Raw genomic sequence first — 18,973 nt, 5'->3', positions numbered from 1 at the left:
ATGCATGTGCATGCTTAAAACGCGTTTTGGCACAAATCCATGTGCGGGTGCTAAAAAGAGAAGCATCGGCATGCTTTTCACGTCGTTTGGTAGAAATCCACGTGCGCGTTCTGCCAAAATCACAATTTGCATGCATATCGTCTGGTTTTGCAGAAAACTGCGTCCGCGTCTACCAAAAGATGCATGTGCATGCTTAAAACGCGTTTTGGCACAAATCCATGTGCGGGTGCTAAAAAGAGCAGCATCGGCATGCTTTTCACGTCGTTTGGTAGAAATCCACGTGGGCGTTCTGCCAAAAGCACCATTTGCATGCATATCGTGCGGTTTTGCAGAAAACTGCGTCCGCGTCTACCAAAAGATGCATGTGCATGCTTAAAACGCGTTTTGGCACAAATCCATGTGCGGGTGCTAAAAAGAGCAGCATCGGCATGCTTTTCACGTCGTTTGGTAGAAATCCACGTGGGCGTTCTGCCAAAAGCACCATTTGCATGTATATCGTGTGGTTTTGCAGAAAACTGCGTCCGCGTCTACCAAAAGATGCATGTGCATGCTTAAAACGCGTTTTGGCACAAATCCATGTGCGGGTGCTAAAAAGAGCAGCATCGGCATGCTTTTCACGTCGTTTGGTAGAAATCCACGTGCGCGTTCTGCCAAAAGCACCATTTGCATGTATATCGTGTGGTTTTGCAGAAAACTGCGTCCGCGTCTACCAAAAGATGCATGTGCATGCTTAAAACGCGTTTTGGCACAAATCCATGTGCGGGTGCTAAAAAGAGCAGCATCGGCATGCTTTTCACGTCGTTTGGTAGAAATCCACGTGCCCGTTCTGCCAAAAGCACCATTTGCATGCATATCGTGCAGTTTTGCAGAAAACTGCGTCCGCGTCTACCAAAAGATGCATGTGCATGCTTAAAACGCGTTTTGGCACAAATCCATGTGCGGGTGCTAAAAAGAGCAGCATCGGCATGCTTTTCACGTCGTTTGGTAGAAATCCACGTGCGCGTTCTGCCAAAAGCACCATTTGCATGCATATCGTGTGGTTTTGCAGAAAAGTGCGTCCGCGTCTACCAAAAGATGCATGTGCATGCTTAAAACGCGTTTTAGCACAAATCCATGTGCCGGGGCTAAAAAGAGCAGCATCGGCAGGCTTTTCACGTCGTTTGGTAGAAATCCACGTGCGCGTTCTGCCAAAAGCACCATTTGCTTGCATATCGCGTGGTTTTGCAGAAAACTGCGTCCGCGTCTACCAAAAGATGCATGTGCATGCTTAACACGCGTTTTGGCACAAATCCATGTTCGGGTGCTAAAAAGAGCAGCATCGGCATGCTTTTCACGTCGTTTGGTAGAAATCCACGCGCGCGTTCTGCCAAAAGCACCATTTGCATGCATATCGTGTGGTTTTGCCGAAAACTGCGTCCGCGTCTACCAAAAGATGCATGTGCATGCTTAAAACGCGTTTTGGCACAAATCCATGTGCGGGTGCTAAAAAGAGCAGCATCGGCATGCTTTTCACGTCGTTTAGTAGAAATCCACGTGCGCGTTCTGCCAAAAGCACCATTTGCATGCATATCGTGCGGTTTTGCAGAAAACTGCGTCCGCGTCTACCAAAAGATGCATGTGCACGCTTAAAACGCGTTTTGGCACAAATCCATGTGCGGGTGCTAAAAAGAGAAGCATCGGCATGCTTTTCACGTCGTTTGGTAGAAATCTACGTGCGCGTTCTGCCAAAAGCACCATTTGCATGTATATCGTGTGGTTTTGCAGAAAACTGCGTCCGCGTCTACCAAAAGATGCATGTGCATGCTTAAAACGCGTTTTGGCACAAATCCATGTGCGGGTGCTAAAAAGAGCAGCATCGGCATGCTTTTCACGTCGTTTGGTAGAAATCCACGTGCGCGTTCTGCCAAAAGCGCCATTTGCATGCATATCGTGTGGTTTTGCAGAAAACTGCGTCCGCGTCTACCAAAAGATGCATGTGCATGCTTAAAACGCGTTTTGGCACAAATCCATGTGCGGGTGCTAAAAAGAGCAGCATCGGCATGCTTTTCACGTCGTTTGGTAGAAATCCACGTGCGCGTTCTGCCAAAAGCACCATTTGCATGCATATCGTGTGGTTTTGCAGAAAACTGCGTCCGCGTCTACCAAAAGATGCATGTGCATGCTTAACACGCGTTTTGGCACAAATCCATGTGCGGGTGCTAAAAAGAGCAGCATCGGCAGGCTTTTCACGTCGTTTGGTAGAAATCCACGTGCGCGTTCTGCCAAAAGCACCATTTCCATGCATATCGTGTGGTTTTGCAGAAAACTGCGTCCGCGTCTACCAAAAGATGCATGTGCATGCTTAACACGCGTTTTGGCACAAATCCATGTGCGGGTGCTAAAAAGAGCAGCATCGGCATGCTTTTCACGTCGTTTGGTAGAAATCCACGCGCGCGTTCTGCCAAAAGCACCATTTGCTTGCATATCGTGTGGTTTTGCAGAAAACTGCGTCCGCGTCTACCAAAAGATGCATGTGCATGCTTAACACGCGTTTTGGCACAAATCCATGTTCGGGTGCTAAAAAGAGCAGCATCGGCATGCTTTTCACGTCGTTTGGTAGAAATCCACGCGCGCGTTCTGCCAAAAGCACCATTTGCATGCATATCGTGTGGTTTTGCCGAAAACTGCGTCCGCGTCTACCAAAAGATGCATGTGCATGCTTAAAACGCGTTTTGGCACAAATCCATGTGCGGGTGCTAAAAAGAGCAGCATCGGCATGCTTTTCACGTCGTTTAGCAGAAATCCACGTGCGCGTTCTGCTAAAAGCACCATTTGCATGCATATCGTGCGGTTTTGCAGAAAACTGCGTCCGCGTCTACCAAAAGATGCATGTGCATGCTTAAAACGCGTTTTGGCACAAATCCATGTGCGGGTGCTAAAAAGAGAAGTATCGGCATGCTTTTCACGTCGTTTGGTAGAAATCCACGTGCGCGTTCTGCCAAAAGCACCATTTGCATGCATATCGTGTGGTTTTGCAGAAAACTGTGTCCGCGTCTACCAAAAGATGCATGTGCACGCTTAAAACGCGTTTTGGCACAAATCCATGTGCGGGTGCTAAAAAGAGCAGCATCGGCATGCTTTTCACGTCGTTTGGTAGAAATCTACGTGCGCGTTCTGCCAAAAGCACCATTTGCATGTATATCGTGTGGTTTTGCAGAAAACTGCGTCCGCGTCTACCAAAAGATGCATGTGCATGCTTAAAACGCGTTTTGGCACAAATCCATGTGCGGGTGCTAAAAAGAGCAGCATCGGCATGCTTTTCACGTCGTTTGGTAGAAATCCACGTGCGCGTTCTGCCAAAAGCGCCATTTGCATGCATATCGTGTGGTTTTGCAGAAAACTGCGTCCGCGTCTACCAAAAGATGCATGTGCATGCTTAAAACGCGTTTTGGCACAAATCCATGTGCGGGTGCTAAAAAGAGCAGCATCGGCATGCTTTTCACGTCGTTTGGTAGAAATCCACGTGCGCGCTCTGCCAAAAGCACCATTTGCATGCATATCGTGTGGTTTTGCAGAAAACTGCGTCCGCGTCTACCAAAAGATGCATGTGCATGCTTAACACGCGTTTTGGCACAAATCCATGTGCGGGTGCTAAAAAGAGCAGCGTCGGCATGCTTTTCACGTCGTTTGGTAGAAATCCACGCGCGCGTTCTGCCAAAAGCACCATTTGCATGCATATCGTGTGGTTTTGCAGAAAACTGCGTCCGCGTCTACCAAAAGATGCATGTGCATGCTTAACACGCGTTTTGGCACAAATCCATGTTCGGGTGCTAAAAAGAGCAGCATCGGCATGCTTTTCACGTCGTTTGGTAGAAATCCACGCGCGCGTTCTGCCAAAAGCACCATTTGCATGCATATCGTGTGGTTTTGCCGAAAACTGCGTCCGCGTCTACCAAAAGATGCATGTGCATGCTTAAAACGCGTTTTGGCACAAATCCATGTGCGGGTGCTAAAAAGAGCAGCATCGGCATGCTTTTCACGTCGTTTAGCAGAAATCCACGTGCGCGTTCTGCTAAAAGCACCATTTGCATGCATATCGTGCGGTTTTGCAGAAAACTGCGTCCGCGTCTACCAAAAGATGCATGTGCATGCTTAAAACGCGTTTTGGCACAAATCCATGTGCGGGTGCTAAAAAGAGAAGCATCGGCATGCTTTTCACGTCGTTTGGTAGAAATCCACGTGCGCGTTCTGCCAAAAGCACCATTTGCATGCATATCGTGTGGTTTTGCAGAAAACTGCGTCCGCGTCTACCAAAAGATGCATCCCTACTAAAAAATCCTATTTGTTTTCAAACGGGTTTCATCAAATAGGGTTATGGAACGGGACCCCGTTTGATCCTGTTCAGTCCTGACCTGTTTAAATCCTGTTTATTCCTGTTTAAACCTGACCCGTTTAAATCCTGTTTAAACCTGACCCGTTTAAATCCTGTTTAATCCTGACCCGTTTAAATCCTGTTCAATCCTGACCTGTTTAATCCCGTCCTATCTAACCCAGACCTGTTTGCCCCTGTTCAGACCTATATTTTACTACATTCATACCAGGTCCTTTCAGAATGGATTGATGTTGCTTAATATAATTTACTCTTTAAACCTATTTTGTACACTTGTGTATTTGCGATCAGCATTGAAGAGAAGTAGATCTGCATTATGTTTGCAACAAGAATGCCACTTTCACATGTAGGTTTGCCTGGTACATTGCTTGATACGAAGATGAACACAATTTTCGGCATAAATTGATTAGCACTACCAACACTGATGTGATACATCATGAACAAGTTTTGTATGACCCACGAGTACGTTCTCTATGTATGACCTACAAGAAAATGCACCCTGAAGAAGACTGTACCTCATTTTCCTATTTACTACAAGTATGCAAATGTAATTCTTGCAAGTTTAGTATATGTTCGATCACTTGTACTCGTCCTTTTTGCTGTAATGGTTTGTTGACAAATCCACAGTAAAGCGTAATTTTGGGGTGAAAAATGTCAGGCAAAGTATTGGAATGTACTTGTAAGTGAAAAAGACAAGTATATTTTACGTAGGTATTTCTGTACACCCACTTGAGCTTTCATTAAGCCTGAAGTCCTCCGGCTTAAGTAAAAGCATGTCATAAATGTCCCAAGCACTGTTTATTGGACCTTCTAACGGTATTTCGATGCATCCAGTCTGCCGAGAGAAGACCGCTGGAGTGGGTTGCTTGGGTGAGAGCGAGCAGGGCACCTGAAAAAGTAAAGCCAATAATTTATCTTGACTCATGCAACAGGTTGGCACATAGGCAACTTTGCCTATGTTCCCACAGATAAGAAAGGTTCAGCATTCCGGTCATAGGAGATAATGAATAAATCTTATTGAAAAATATGTGGTTTCATGCAATGCCTATGTTTCAAGGGAACATGGATTACTGTGGGAGAATAAGCTGTCATAATTAGCAGGCGATTGAAGCAAGTGTTATAGGAAAAAGATGGACACATCGTTTGATTTACAATAATTACTAGTATTGAAGCAACAGAATACAAACAAGAAATACCTTTAAAAACAACACCGACAGGTTGAGATAATAAATTATTCAGAAACTAAACCCTTCTGCCAGCAAAATACCGTAGTGTACTGGCTTTGACATTGCGCTGCTCAGGCAGAGGGCATGGGATTGAATCCCGGCCACAATGGCTGCATTTAGATGGCAGAGAAATGCCAAAACCCCTATGTTAGGTCTATTGGGTACATGTTAAAGGAGACTAGGGATCCCGCCAACTTGAAGTTATAAAAACCGGAGTATATTTCGAGATAAGCAAACTCACAAAAGTAGAAGGCCCTGGCCATGCGAAGACCATATAAAGCCTTTTAAGGTAGGTGCCAGCAGCCGCAAAATTTCTTGTAAAAGCGAAATATAGCAGAAGCGTTATTTTTCCGTAGATCACTTTTGCAAGGTATTTTACAATTTGACACCTGACATGTTGGGCATCTACGGGCAACAGCAATTCTTGCACAGATCATAGCAAACACTGTTGCACCTAGGTATACATAGACACATAGGTATAGGTACAGTCACCGACTGATTTTCCGGACTCCGAAAATTCGAACATGATTACTCGGTCTGCTTCACGGCACCACCATTCTCCCCATGGACCATAATGTATAACAACTTCCGAAAGTTCGGACGCCTTGCAACCTCTTGTCTGATTTTTCGGACACTCCTTGAGCCAACTTGATCGAGAGCACCATGCACCGACTCTGACCGTTGCATGGTTCTACTTGCTGAACGCCATTTTTGTTTTGAACGGAGCCACCTTGCTGCCCCACGAAGTGGTGCTACTGCAAATCCCTGCTCATCATCATCGTTTCTGCCTGGTTTGTAGCTACAGCAGTTCCGGTCTCAGCTTAGTATGCCATGTTAAGACAATCCAGCAGCTGATTTGTTTGTTTCTTCGTGCACGACGCTGCGAGTAGGCCAGGTTTTTTGTTTGTGCAACTGATGTCGGCGTGACGATGTTTGACGAAGCAAGATGGGCCAATTCATTTCACTAATATCTAGAATAGCTACCTGTAAGCACCACCTACCTTTCAACAAGATTTGCAAAGCAAAAAACCTCATCCTGAAAAGTCTGCACATGAAGACATCGGTAGCATCATCAGCGTGGGGCCTCAAGATAATTCGGCAAGCCAGGAAATTACTGACAGCATGAGTGCAAGCATGCCAACAGGAAATCAGTGGCTGAATAATGCACCTTCTACCAATTGGTAGACAGTGCATTTTCGCAAAGCCCTAACTACAGCAGATCATTGTTCAGGAGTTCCCGAATGCACAACTCCATGCCATTTTCACGCCGACTCTAGGGAAGCACCTCTGCACAGTTGCAAGAAAAAAAGCTAGATGCCCCAAGAGAAATGAGCCCACTCAAGCCATCGAGGTTATGTTTACCTTGTCTTCCTACAACTACTCGAAACCTAGGACTGCTGTTTTGCACAAGGGAACAAACGTCAACATTGGTGCCTCGCCCAACACAAGTGGTCTGCGTCGTAGAAGGTGCCATCAGTCAGCCCACAGATGAGGCCCACATCAGTGCTGTCAGTGTGCTGTACAAATTGCAGAAGCACAGCCTACAAGCTTGTCTGCCTTAGTGTGATCGCACCAATGAACGAAAACCAACGAATCAAGTTTGTTTCGTGCCGAGAACAGTTGCCTCATGCTGGATTTTCCTACAATTCTTTCTAAGCACAGATAATGCTTGGTTTGTTGTGTAGGCATGTAAATAATGAAAAGGCCTGCATCACTATCTCTGAAAAAACTCATGTAACAAAGCTTGTACAGTACAGAGGTGCAGTGTCTATCACATACCATTTCGTACAGCAGAGGCTACATCGGATAAACCGACCAATGTATAAATGACTGGCAGCGTGACGAAGCAAACTTGATGCGCGGGTCAGTTAGCAGTGGTAGTGCACTGCTCTCGGCGCACATGCACCTATGTTTGAAAGCTGCTTGATCGTGACAAAATATAAAGACAAAAGCGCTGGAGAGATATCTGATGCTTTTCTTATATGTATGACGAGGAACCTAGCACTAGCTCCCCATGCAGAGAATTACTAGACAGTGAGACTGCTTCTTATCATTGTAAAACAAGTGTCACGCTCACCATGTGATGCGTCCTTTTCGTTTCCGTGCGAACAGCATGTATTCAGATCTATTCTCCCCCTTTCACCTTTTGCACAATATCACTGTGCGAGCAATAATACTGAACTGTTAGTAGCAGTCTGTCAGGTTGCCTCCTTTCTTTCCTTGTGAATTGTGTGCTAAATAAGGCTTTTTTGGTGAAAGAGTGCTAGTTTAACGCATAAGCTAGCGCCATGGCACTTTGCAATAAAGGAGTTATAATTCTCTAAAAATATGTCCATGCAGAACAGTGCCAAAAGAACACCTTAAAGAAAGAACATGAGCGTATATATCATAAAGACCAATCCTTGTCTTTTTTCCTTAACATAATTTTCAATACCGATATTGAAGTACAAGCTCACCATATTATATCACCTTGTCAAGGAAGCAAGGCACAATGGTGCCCAACTGTCGCGGGACCAACTTGGATGTGGAGATCAGCGCAGATCAGCAACATAGCATGGTCTGCTTACACTTCTTCTCCAGGTCCAGCCATACCTATAGCAGCTATAAAACAAGTGAGCTTAGAATCACAAGCGAAGCAATATAAAAAGTGACACTAAACAAAGCAACTTTCGTTAAGCATAAATAGGATCGAAATGCTGACATTATGCCCATAAGTAACTTCACTTTGAGCAACAAAGCATCCAATTTAAGAAAGATTATATGTATGAGCTATCTATGTGAGAAAGATTAATCGAACACCCTCTATTTGCCATACTCCTCCCCTTATGCATGGATGTCTCACTGACTGAGTGAGCTGGGCTGATCCCAGGTATAGTGTAATTAAAGGTTGTCACTTGGTGGGCCAATCCCGACACCATTGCATGACTTGTACAATAATTTTAATGTGTATTGTAATGCTGGCCATCCTGCAGGCACTGCAACATTATAGCACCCATAAGTCTAATGGTATTACCTGATAAGGTTAACTAATAAGTGTCCCCAGAAGCATAACTCGGCATGTATACTCGGAGGCCATTATTATTAGAGAAGCAACAGCAGAGGTGAAGCTTTATCCTGTGCCGTATGCAAAATGGCCGAGCACGCCCAGCTTTTTGGTTACATTCCCACTTGTGACCACTGCAGCAGGCTGACTGACATGCGTAACCAGCAGTTTGTAGGACCACATTTTCATAACCTGCAATTTTTTTTACATCTGAAGAGATCAGCCTTAAGCTCCATGATGCGCTGCACTCGAGAAGCATTATAAACTGGCAACATTTAAATGCTATGCTGCATGGTTTGTTGCATGCTTTAGGAATTTACTTATTTATTATACACATAGCTCATAGGCTCCAGTTGGAGTATTGCATGAGGTGGCAAGAAAACATCATCATCAGCCTGGTTACGCCCACTGCAGGGCAAAGGCCTCTACCATACTACTCCAACAAGACCGGTCATGTACTAATTGTCACCATGCCGTCCCTGCAAACTTTTTAAGCTCATCCGCCCACCTAACTTTCTGCCGCCCCCTGCTACGCTTCCCTTCCCTTGGAATCCAGTCCGTAACCCTTAATGACCATCGGTTATCTTCCCTCCTCATTACATGTCCTGCCCATGCCCATTTCTTTTTCTTGATTTCAACTAAGATGTCATTAACTCGCGTTTGTTCCCTCCCCCAATCTGCTCTTTTCTTATCCCTTAATGTTACACCTATCATTCTTCTCTCCATAGCTCGTTGCGTCGTCCTCAATTTGAGTAGAACCCTTTTCGTAAGCCTCCAGGTTTCTGCCCCGTAGAAACCTGGAGGCTTACAAATTCTGAACTAACAAGGAGAACATTCAACAAAACAAGTCAGACCAAAGAAGAAAAAATAACATACTCTCATAATGGGACTACGTATCTGGCAGCTAGCTTATAAAAAAGACAATTAGGAATGTTTTACTACTGGTAGCGCTTTAGGGGCAGGAATGTAGAATTCCAAGCTTCATACACTTTTAAGCCACCTTTCGTGGCTTTTTGTTTTGAAGTTCTATTCTCTGTACTATTATAGAAATGAATACCCCCCTCCAAAATAAAACGAAGAAAAACATGTAATGCACACTAATGTAACACAATAATGTAATGCACAACAGTGAATACTTAGAAAAATGTAATTAAGAACATGGAGTCTATGTGGGCACAGATGTTAGAACTCTACATGAAAGCATAATAATAAAGGTGGGCGAAGCATTTATGCTTTTGTCGGGCAACCTGCAGCAAGACATACAGGTAAAAGGATATGCATGCCTCACAACACAGTCCCTAAAAATATCTGTCACAATACAGTGAGTAGGTATATCATGCATATCTACAATAGCCCCTAATTATATTTAACTCAGAGGGGGCTACCTATGTAACTTGATCAAACTGCAGGTGGGCCAAATTCTAAATATACGATTCAAGTAGACAGAAAATGGACGTTATGAAAATGTATCTACAGCAAAAGTGTTGTACATTATTGTTGTACATTATGTCATACCTGCCAACCTGTGAACATAATATTTTGTAAAAATGCTGCAGACACTAAATTCTTTGTTGGGGACATAGCACACATTATTTTAAAGCTTGCTCTCAGCACCCCCATTGTTGCATACACACACACATTATTAATAAAGGGAAAATCACACATCTACCCGCTCGTAGCAATTGCTACAAAAGAAACCCGTACGGATTCCTCGAAAGGAAAGCCTCACATATGAAAAAAAGAAATCGTCCAGGTCTGGGAGTCAAACCCGGGACCACCGCCTTTCCGGGACAGTCGCTTTACAATCTAAGATAACCAGGCGGCTAGCAGATGGCCGGGCGAAGTCGAATTTGTCGACAACATGAAGCAAAGGCAAGGGTCTGACGTAATAGTTCTGCGGAAACGCGCAAGGTGTAGAGAAGTAATTAATAAAGGGGAAAAAAATATTACGTCAAACCCTTGCCTTTGCTTCGTGTTGTCAACTAATTCGACTTCGCCCTGGCATCTGCCAGCCACCTGGTTATCTCAGATGGTAGAGTGGCTGCCTCGGAAAGGCGGTAGTCCCGGGTTCGAGTCCCGGACCAGGACGAATTTTTCTTCAACTGTGCGGCTTTCCTTTTGAGGAACACATACGGGTTTCATTTGTAGCAAATGGTGTGAGCGGGTGGACGTCTGATTTTCCCTTTATTAATTACTTCTCTCCACCTCGTGTGTTTGCGCAGAACTATTACGTCACACACACATTATCAACCATTATTTAACTTGTCGTGCAGCACAAAAAGCAGCAGCGAGCTTGAAACCAGTAACTGACAACATTGTTTTTTTTAGATTACAGAGCTTTACGCTGCTTCAGGAATTTATCTGACCAAACTTCCCAAAAGCAAGTGCCCCTCTGATGTTCTCGTTAGAGATATTGCATTGCTAATAATAAAGCAGTACAAGTACCATTGCAATTAATTTTTTACATGCATTTTAACAATGTCATGCCGTCAATCTCTCAACAGCTTTAAAACATCTTAACCAACACAACTTCGTTGTCTTTCTAAAGTGACATTCATAAAATTGTAAAATGAGCCCACATTTGTAAACCCACGAAAAATTCAGGAGAGTTTCCAAACATGGATGATACTAACAAAATCTGCAGCTCGTGTAAGTGGCAGCAACTGCTTTGCACACACCTTGTCACAGCATGCACATCAGGTACTTTTCCGTGCTGTTGAGGCTGCAGAAGTGCCGCAGGTGCATATGTGGAGGTGCCTCTGGTTCACAAAATCTTGCCATCCCTAAACAATAATAAATGCTCAATTTATTGTAATCCCTGCTGAAACTGTAAACTTGTGATATAAAAAGATCACGTCATATTTTGATAAAAGTCTCATACAACCAGTTACATGAAGCTGCAACTGGTTGTGCAAATATCTGATTGTAACATCACAGGCGGTTAAATAACACGTAAATCGAACTGTAGCAAACATGAATCTACTATGAAAAGGTTCACACAAACGTACAGCTGTATAACGTGAAATGTGAATTGTACTATCAAAAAATTCCGTAGGACATGAAAAGCGTTCCAAAACCTAATTTGTTTATGCGGCGCAACAAAGCACTGCTCCCAAAGGACGATGCGCTCAAAATTACAACAGACCACCTCTATTTCTGGAGAGACAATACAGAAAAGAGAAAGATTTTTCCATTAAAAAGAAGCATTGCTTATGTAATTTCGGCTTCTCTGCAAGATCGGAACCCTTTACAAGTACACGAAAACACACAGGACACTAATACACGTCATCTGACGACACTCTATAAACAGAAGAATTTCCATACAAGCTAAAAATCTGGCCATGCGTCAACGAAGGAATCGGGTGCTATCTCGCGCAGCTGTTAGCTGTGAAGACCGACACATCGACGTACTACTTCTAGAAATGCCTATACCATTTCTCAATGAAAAATTATGTACACAAACAGTAACTTTCTTTCCTTGAATTTTTGTGCCCATTTAGATCAAAGAACCACCCGCGCTAGCGTGCTTCATAGGTGAAAGTAAATAAACCACAGATAGAGCTGTTGGTAACATGAATACGTTTTAGGGCAATTTCCATGGAACTTTTTGCTAAATGTGCACTGCGACATGAACAACCATTTGAAAAGCACATTTATAATTCTTGCTGCTTTACAAATCCGGATTCGGTTGTTGTACGGATCTTACGATAAGTACAACAACGCACACTTCACGAACCATAGACAGGAAGAATGCGCGAAAGCGCCGGACTTACCTTTCTCGGCGTACTCGGAAAACGCTCCTTTTAGTGTCACAGGTGCCGCGGAATCGACTGCACCAACGGTCCTTCCGGCGCACACACTGTTGAATTGCGGATCAACTACAGGACGTAAGAGCACAACTTTCACCAAATTCTTCCGTACAGTGCGATACGATGCGACAGTGCCAGAGGATGAGATCCTTTTCATGAGCCCGGAACAAAGGAAGCGCGAAGGGTCATATCTTCGGCATCGGCGCACCACACGAAGGATACTGCGGGCTACATTACGCGGTCCCAGGGGTTTTGTGATTCTCAATGCATACAAGATGCACCACAATTTTTCTCGGCACAGCGTACACACGATTAAACAACTACATCGGACGGCGTCAATACACAGCAAGCACTCACATGTAGCGACAAACTGAAGACGGCAAAATAATATCACCTGTAACTTTACCGGCGCTACCTGTGGTGCCATCTGTAGGCCGCCACCGAAAGCGACCGCGCTTTCGGTGATCTCATGGATGGTGACGGCGTTGTATATCGATGTTATGCGAGTCGTACAGCGTCTTGTACGACGTGTTTCAGCAACGTTGCTTTTAATAGAGAGGACAGCAATCTGCGTATACGCCGTATAGACGTCTCACCCACTTGAAAAACACAACAGGAAATTTTCAGTCTGTCGTATTTTGGGACGTCGTGACTGTCGTTCTGTTCTCTTCTCTGTTGTGTGACGTCCTGTAGTCGAAAATTCTGTCGTTCCTGATAAATATTTGATTAAAAATTGACAGAGACCAATTTAAGGATATGTAAAATTATTAATACAAAAAAAAATAAAAAAAATAAAAGTAGACAAAAAAAACGCATCCGCTGGGAATCGAACTTCGGATCTACCGGTCCCGAGACAAGCATCTTACCACTGCACCACGCCGAACATAGTTGCTTTTGAGTTGTTTAAGCTATGTCAAGAGTGTAAATCGCTGTCTGGGTTGCTATTTACATTTACGCTTTAAAAGCCAAGATGCGCTTTCACTTCACCGCGTCAACTGCCGCATCTCTAGATGAGCAAAAGTGTTGTTACCATCGACAGGTACATCGTGGAGTGCTAGACCATCGATTTTGCTGTAACGATATCCATATTTGATAAGAAATTCAGAAGTAGACAACGGTGACCGGGGACACTGAGGGTTGTTACTGCTAATTCCGACAGTTGTCTCTTGCTCTTTAGACTTTTGAGCTCGCATATAATTCGTGTTCAATGCTATATAGCTACATAAACACTCGTGGGTGAGTCTTCATCCCGACAGAATACTGGCTTCTCACGGCAGCGCTGTACCAGATTAATGAGACCCGAGCGAGACAGCTTTTCACGCAACTTTGTGGAACAATCCAAAACTTCTTTTCCGCTTCGCATAAGCTTGTGCAATATTTCTGGGAATTAACTAATGTCTCAGTGTAACCGCACATGTTAGTCCACAGGCTTGTGGGCCCCATCTTACCAAATAAAACAAAGCGGATCCGCAGCCATTCCCGCAGATGGTATGATTTTGATCAGCGGCCGATTTTGAGGAGGCCGGTAGGGCGTTGCGGGGGGGGCTGGTGCCGCGTCGTCACGGCACAATTATAACAATTGGCCACGTCGACTTTAATACTGGTGTCGGTGCTATCAGTATTGCCGGCTTCAGAGAAGCACGATTGAATACCGCGCAAGAGAAAAGTACAGTGTACACCACCGATGCGAAGCTGACATGTTAATATAAAGGGCCGCGACCGAAGGTGCTTCTGTTGCGACTTCAGAACTCTTGGCCGTCGCGACCGAATGTTTCTGTTGCGACGTCATAATTGCTGTCGTAACGTCAGTAATGTCTGTCGCAACTACAGAAATGTTAGGAACATCTGTCGTACAACAGAAATTTCTGTGTTTGCAGCAGGAATTCCTGTTGTCTTTTTCAACTGGGCAGGACCGGGAATCGGATTGAAATTCGCAGCTAGCATATCGCAGTTTGGTCTGTGAATGTTCCGAGGTGGTCACGCAATTTCAGTAGAGCTTGATAATGGCCCCAATTCAGCACTAGGGGCTAAATTGTCAGGATGTCGAACAATAAAAAAGTTCCTCCCCAGTTCTATTCAAGCATTAAACTGGTATGCATGATGCCATCCAGTATGGTTGCCACAAAGCTCCAGATTAAACCAGCTTTTGTGACAAACAGGCGACCCTATATGGTGCCACTGCGTCCAGTATAAGCCAGTTTAGTTGCAAACAGGGACCCTGTTAAGACCCATTTCTGCGTGAACTGGTCATGCCTATACCTGCTTGCATGCCAAACGGGACCCCGTTCAGACCGGTTCGTGTGTAAACTGGTCCAGTTTATACCTGTTTGCATGCCAAACGGGACCCCGTTCAGACCGGTTCGTGTGTAAACTGGTCCAGTTTATACCTGTTTGCATACCAAACGGGACCCCGTTCAAACCTGTTCATGTGTAAACTGGTCCTGTTTATACCTGTTTGTTGCTAAACAGGTCCCTGTTAGAACCAGTTTAAACCTGTATAACCCAGTTTGAATTTAAATAGGATTTTCCAATAGGGATGTGCACGCTTAAAACGCGTTTTGGCACAAATCCATGTGCGGGTGCTAAAAAGAGCAGCATCGGCATGCTTTTCACGTCGTTTGGTAGAAATCTACGTGCGCGTTCTGCCAAAAGCACCATTTGCATGTATATCGTGTGGTTTTGCAGAAAACTGCGTCCGCGTCTACCAAAAGATGCATGTGCATGCTTAAAACGCGTTTTGGCACAAATCCATGTGCGGGTGTTAAAAAGAGCAGCATCGGCATGCTTTTCACGTCGTTTGGTAGAAATCCACGTGCGCGTTCTGCCAAAAGCGCCATTTGCATGCATATCGTGTGGTTTTGCAGAAAACTGCGTCCGCGTCTACCAAAAGATGCATGTGCATGCTTAAAACGCGTTTTGGCACAAATCCATGTGCGGGTGCTAAAAAGAGCAGCATCGGCATGCTTTTCACGTCGTTTGGTAGAAATCCACGTGCGCGTTCTGCCAAAAGCACCATTTGCATGCATATCGTGTGGTTTTGCAGAAAACTGCGTCCGCGTCTACCAAAAGATGCATGTGCATGCTTAACACGCGTCTTGGCACAAATCCATGTGCGGGTGCTAAAAAGAGCAGCATCGGCAGGCTTTTCACGTCGTTTGGTAGAAATCCACGTGCGCGTTCTGCCAAAAGCACCATTTGCATGCATATCGTGTGGTTTTGCAGAAAACTGCGTCCGCGTCTACCAAAAGATGCATGTGCATGCTTAACACGCGTTTTGGCACAAATCCATGTGCGGGTGCTAAAAAGAGCAGCGTCGGCATGCTTTTCACGTCGTTTGGTAGAAATCCACGCGCGCGTTCTGCCAAAAGCACCATTTGCATGCATATCGTGTGGTTTTGCAGAAAACTGCGTCCGCGTCTACCAAAAGATGCATGTGCATGCTTAAAACGCGTTTTGGCACAAATCCATGCGAGGGTGCTAAAAAGATCAGCATCGCCATGCTTTTCACCTCGTTTGGTAGAAATCCACGTGCGCGTTCTGCCAAAAGCGCCATTTGCATGCATATCGTGTGGTTTTGTAGAAAACTGCGTCCGCGTCTACCAAAAGATGCATGTGCATGCTTAAAACGCGTTTTGGCATAAATCCATGTGCGGGTGCTATAAAGAGCAGCATCGGCATGCTTGTCACGTCGTTTGGTGGAAATCCACGTGCGCGTTCTGCCAAAAGCACCATTTGCATGCATATCGTGTGGTTTTGCCGAAAACTGCGTCCGCGTCTACCAAAAGATGCATGTGCATGCTTAAAACGCGTTTTGGCACAAATCCATGTGCGGGTGCTAAAAAGAGCAGCATCGGCATGCTTTTCACGTCGTTTGGTAGAAATCCACGTGCGCGTTCTGCCAAAAGCACCATTTGCATGCTTATCGTGCGGTTTTGCAGAAAACTGCGTCCGCGTCTACCAAAAGATGCATGTGCATGCTTAAAACGCGTTTTGGCACAAATCCATGTGCGGGTGCTAAAAAGATCAGCATCGGCATGCTTTTCACGTCGTTTGGTAGAAATCCACGTGCGCGTTCTGCCAAAAGCGCCATTTGCATGCATATCGTGTGGTTTTGCAGAAAACTGCGTCCGCGTATACCAAAAGATGCATGTGCATGCTTAAAACGCGTTTTAGCACAAATCCATGTGCCGGTGCTAAAAAGAGCAGCATCGGCATGCTTTTCACGTCGTTTGGTAGAAATCCACGTGCGCGTTCTGCCAAAAGCACCATTTGCATGCATATCGTGCGGTTTTGCAGAAAACTGCGTCCGCGTCTACCAAAAGATGCATGTGCATGCTTAAAACGCGTTTTGGCACAAATCCATGTGCCGGTGCTAAAAAGAGCAGCATCGGCATGCTTTTCACGTCGTTTGATAGAAATCCACGTGCGCATTCTGCCAAAAGCAAGATTTGCATGCATATCGTGTGGTTTTGCAGAAAAGTGCGTCCGCGTCTACCAAAAGATGCATGTGCATGCTTAAAACGCGTTTTAGCACAAATCCATGTGCCGGTGCTAAAAAGAGCAGCATCGGCAGGCTTTTCACGTCGTTTGGTAGAAATCCACGTGCGCGTTCTGCCAAAAGCGCCATTTGCATGCATATCGTGTGGTTTTGCAGAAAACTGTGTCCGCGTCTACCAAAAGATGCATGTGCATGCTTAAAACGCGTTTTGGCACAAATCCATGTGCGGGTGCTAAAAAGAGCAGCATCGGCATGCTTTTCACGTCGTTTGGTGGAAATCCACGTGCGCGTTCTGCCAAAAGCACCACTTGCATGCATATCGTGTGGTTTTGCCGAAAACTGCGTCCGCGTCTACCAAAAGATGCATGTGCATGCTTAAAACGCGTTTTGGCACAAATCCATGTGCGGGTGCTAAAAAGAGCAGCATCGGCATGCTTTTCACGTCGTTTGGTAGAAATCCACGTGCCCGTTCTGCCAAAAGCACCATTTGCATGCAAATCGTGCGGTTTTGCAGAAAACTGCGTCCGCGTCTACCAAAAGATGCATGTGCATGCTTAAAACGCGTTTTGGCACAAATCCATGTGCGGGTGCTAAAAAGAGCAGCATCGGCATGCTTTTCACGTCGTTTGGTAGAAATCCACGTGCGCGTTCTGCCAAAAGCACCATTTGCATGCATATCGTGTGGTTTTGCAGAAAAGTGCGTCCGCGTCTACCAAAAGATGCATGTGCATGCTTAAAACGCGTTTTAGCACAAATCCATGTGCCGGGGCTAAAAAGAGCAGCATCGGCAGGCTTTTCACGTCGTTTGGTAGAAATCCACGTGCGCGTTCTGCCAAAAGCACCATTTGCTTGCATATCGCGTGGTTTTGCAGAAAACTGCGTCCGCGTCTACCAAAAGATGCATGTGCATGCTTAACACGCGTTTTGGCACAAATCCATGTTCGGGTGCTAAAAAGAGCAGCATCGGCATGCTTTTCACGTCGTTTGGTAGAAATCCACGCGCGCGTTTTGCCAAAAGCACCATTTGCATTCATATCGTGTGGTTTTGCCGAAAACTGCGTCCGCGTCTACCAAAAGATGCATGTGCATGCTTAAAACGCGTTTTGGCACAAATCCATGTGCGGGTGCTAAAAAGAGCAGCATCGGCATGCTTTTCACGTCGTTTAGTAGAAATCCACGTGCGCGTTCTGCCAAAAGCACCATTTGCATGCATATCGTGCGGTTTTGCAGAAAACTGCGTCCGCGTCTACCAAAAGATGCATGTGCATGCTTAAAACGCGTTTTGGCACAAATCCATGTGCGGGTGCTAAAAAGAGAAGCATCGGCATGCTTTTCACGTCGTTTGGTAGAAATCCACGTGCGCGTTCTGCCAAAAGCACCATTTGCATGCATATCGTGTGTTTTTGCAGAAAACTGCGTCCGCGTCTACCAAAAGATGCATGTGCATGCTTAAAACACGTTTTGGCACAAATCCATGTGCGGGTGCTAAAAAGAGCAGCATCGGCATGCTTTTCACGTCGTTTGGTAGAAATCTACGTGCCCGTTCTGCCAAAAGCACCATTTGCATGTATATCGTGTGGTTTTGCAGAAAACTGCGTCCGCGTCTACGAAAAGATGCATGTGCATGCTTAAAACGCGTTTTGGCACAAATCCATGTGCGGGTGCTAAAAAGAGCAGCATCGGCATGCTTTTCACGTCGTTTGGTAGAAATCCACGTGCGCGTTCTGCCAAAAGCGCCATTTGCATGCATATCGTGTGGTTTTGCAGAAAACTGCATCCGCGTCTACCAAAAGATGCATGTGCATGCTTAAAACGCGTTTTGGCACAAATCCATGTGCGGGTGCTAAAAAGAGCAGCATCGGCATGCTTTTCACGTCGTTGGGTAGAAATCCACGTGCGCGTTCTGCCTAAAGCACCATTTGCATGCATATCGTGTGGTTTTGCAGAAAACTGCGTCCGCGTCTACCAAAAGATGCATGTGCATGCTTAAAACGCGTTTTGGCACAAATCCATGTGCGGGTGCTAAAA

At 45.2% G+C, this 18,973-nt stretch overlaps 1 long non-coding RNA gene across 1 annotated transcript; it reads right to left on the bottom strand.

Moving 5' to 3' along the window:
• Positions 1–5,148: 5,148 nt before the first annotated feature.
• Positions 5,149–12,835, bottom strand: LOC142569025 (uncharacterized). The gene is made up of 4 exons (XR_012825617.1): positions 12,412–12,835; positions 11,317–11,421; positions 8,052–8,196; positions 5,149–5,258 (listed from the first exon to the last, which is right to left on the bottom strand). It is a non-coding gene; the product is annotated as an uncharacterized LOC142569025 (long non-coding RNA).
• Between the last annotated feature and the right edge of the window lie 6,138 nt (positions 12,836–18,973).

Source organism: Dermacentor variabilis, unplaced genomic scaffold (assembly GCF_050947875.1).
Source record: "Dermacentor variabilis isolate Ectoservices unplaced genomic scaffold, ASM5094787v1 scaffold_330, whole genome shotgun sequence".
In the NCBI taxonomy this organism is placed as follows: domain Eukaryota; kingdom Metazoa; phylum Arthropoda; class Arachnida; order Ixodida; family Ixodidae; genus Dermacentor; species Dermacentor variabilis.
The sequence above is the reverse complement of the archived record's forward strand: the minus strand, read 5'-3'. Positions and strand labels throughout refer to the sequence as shown.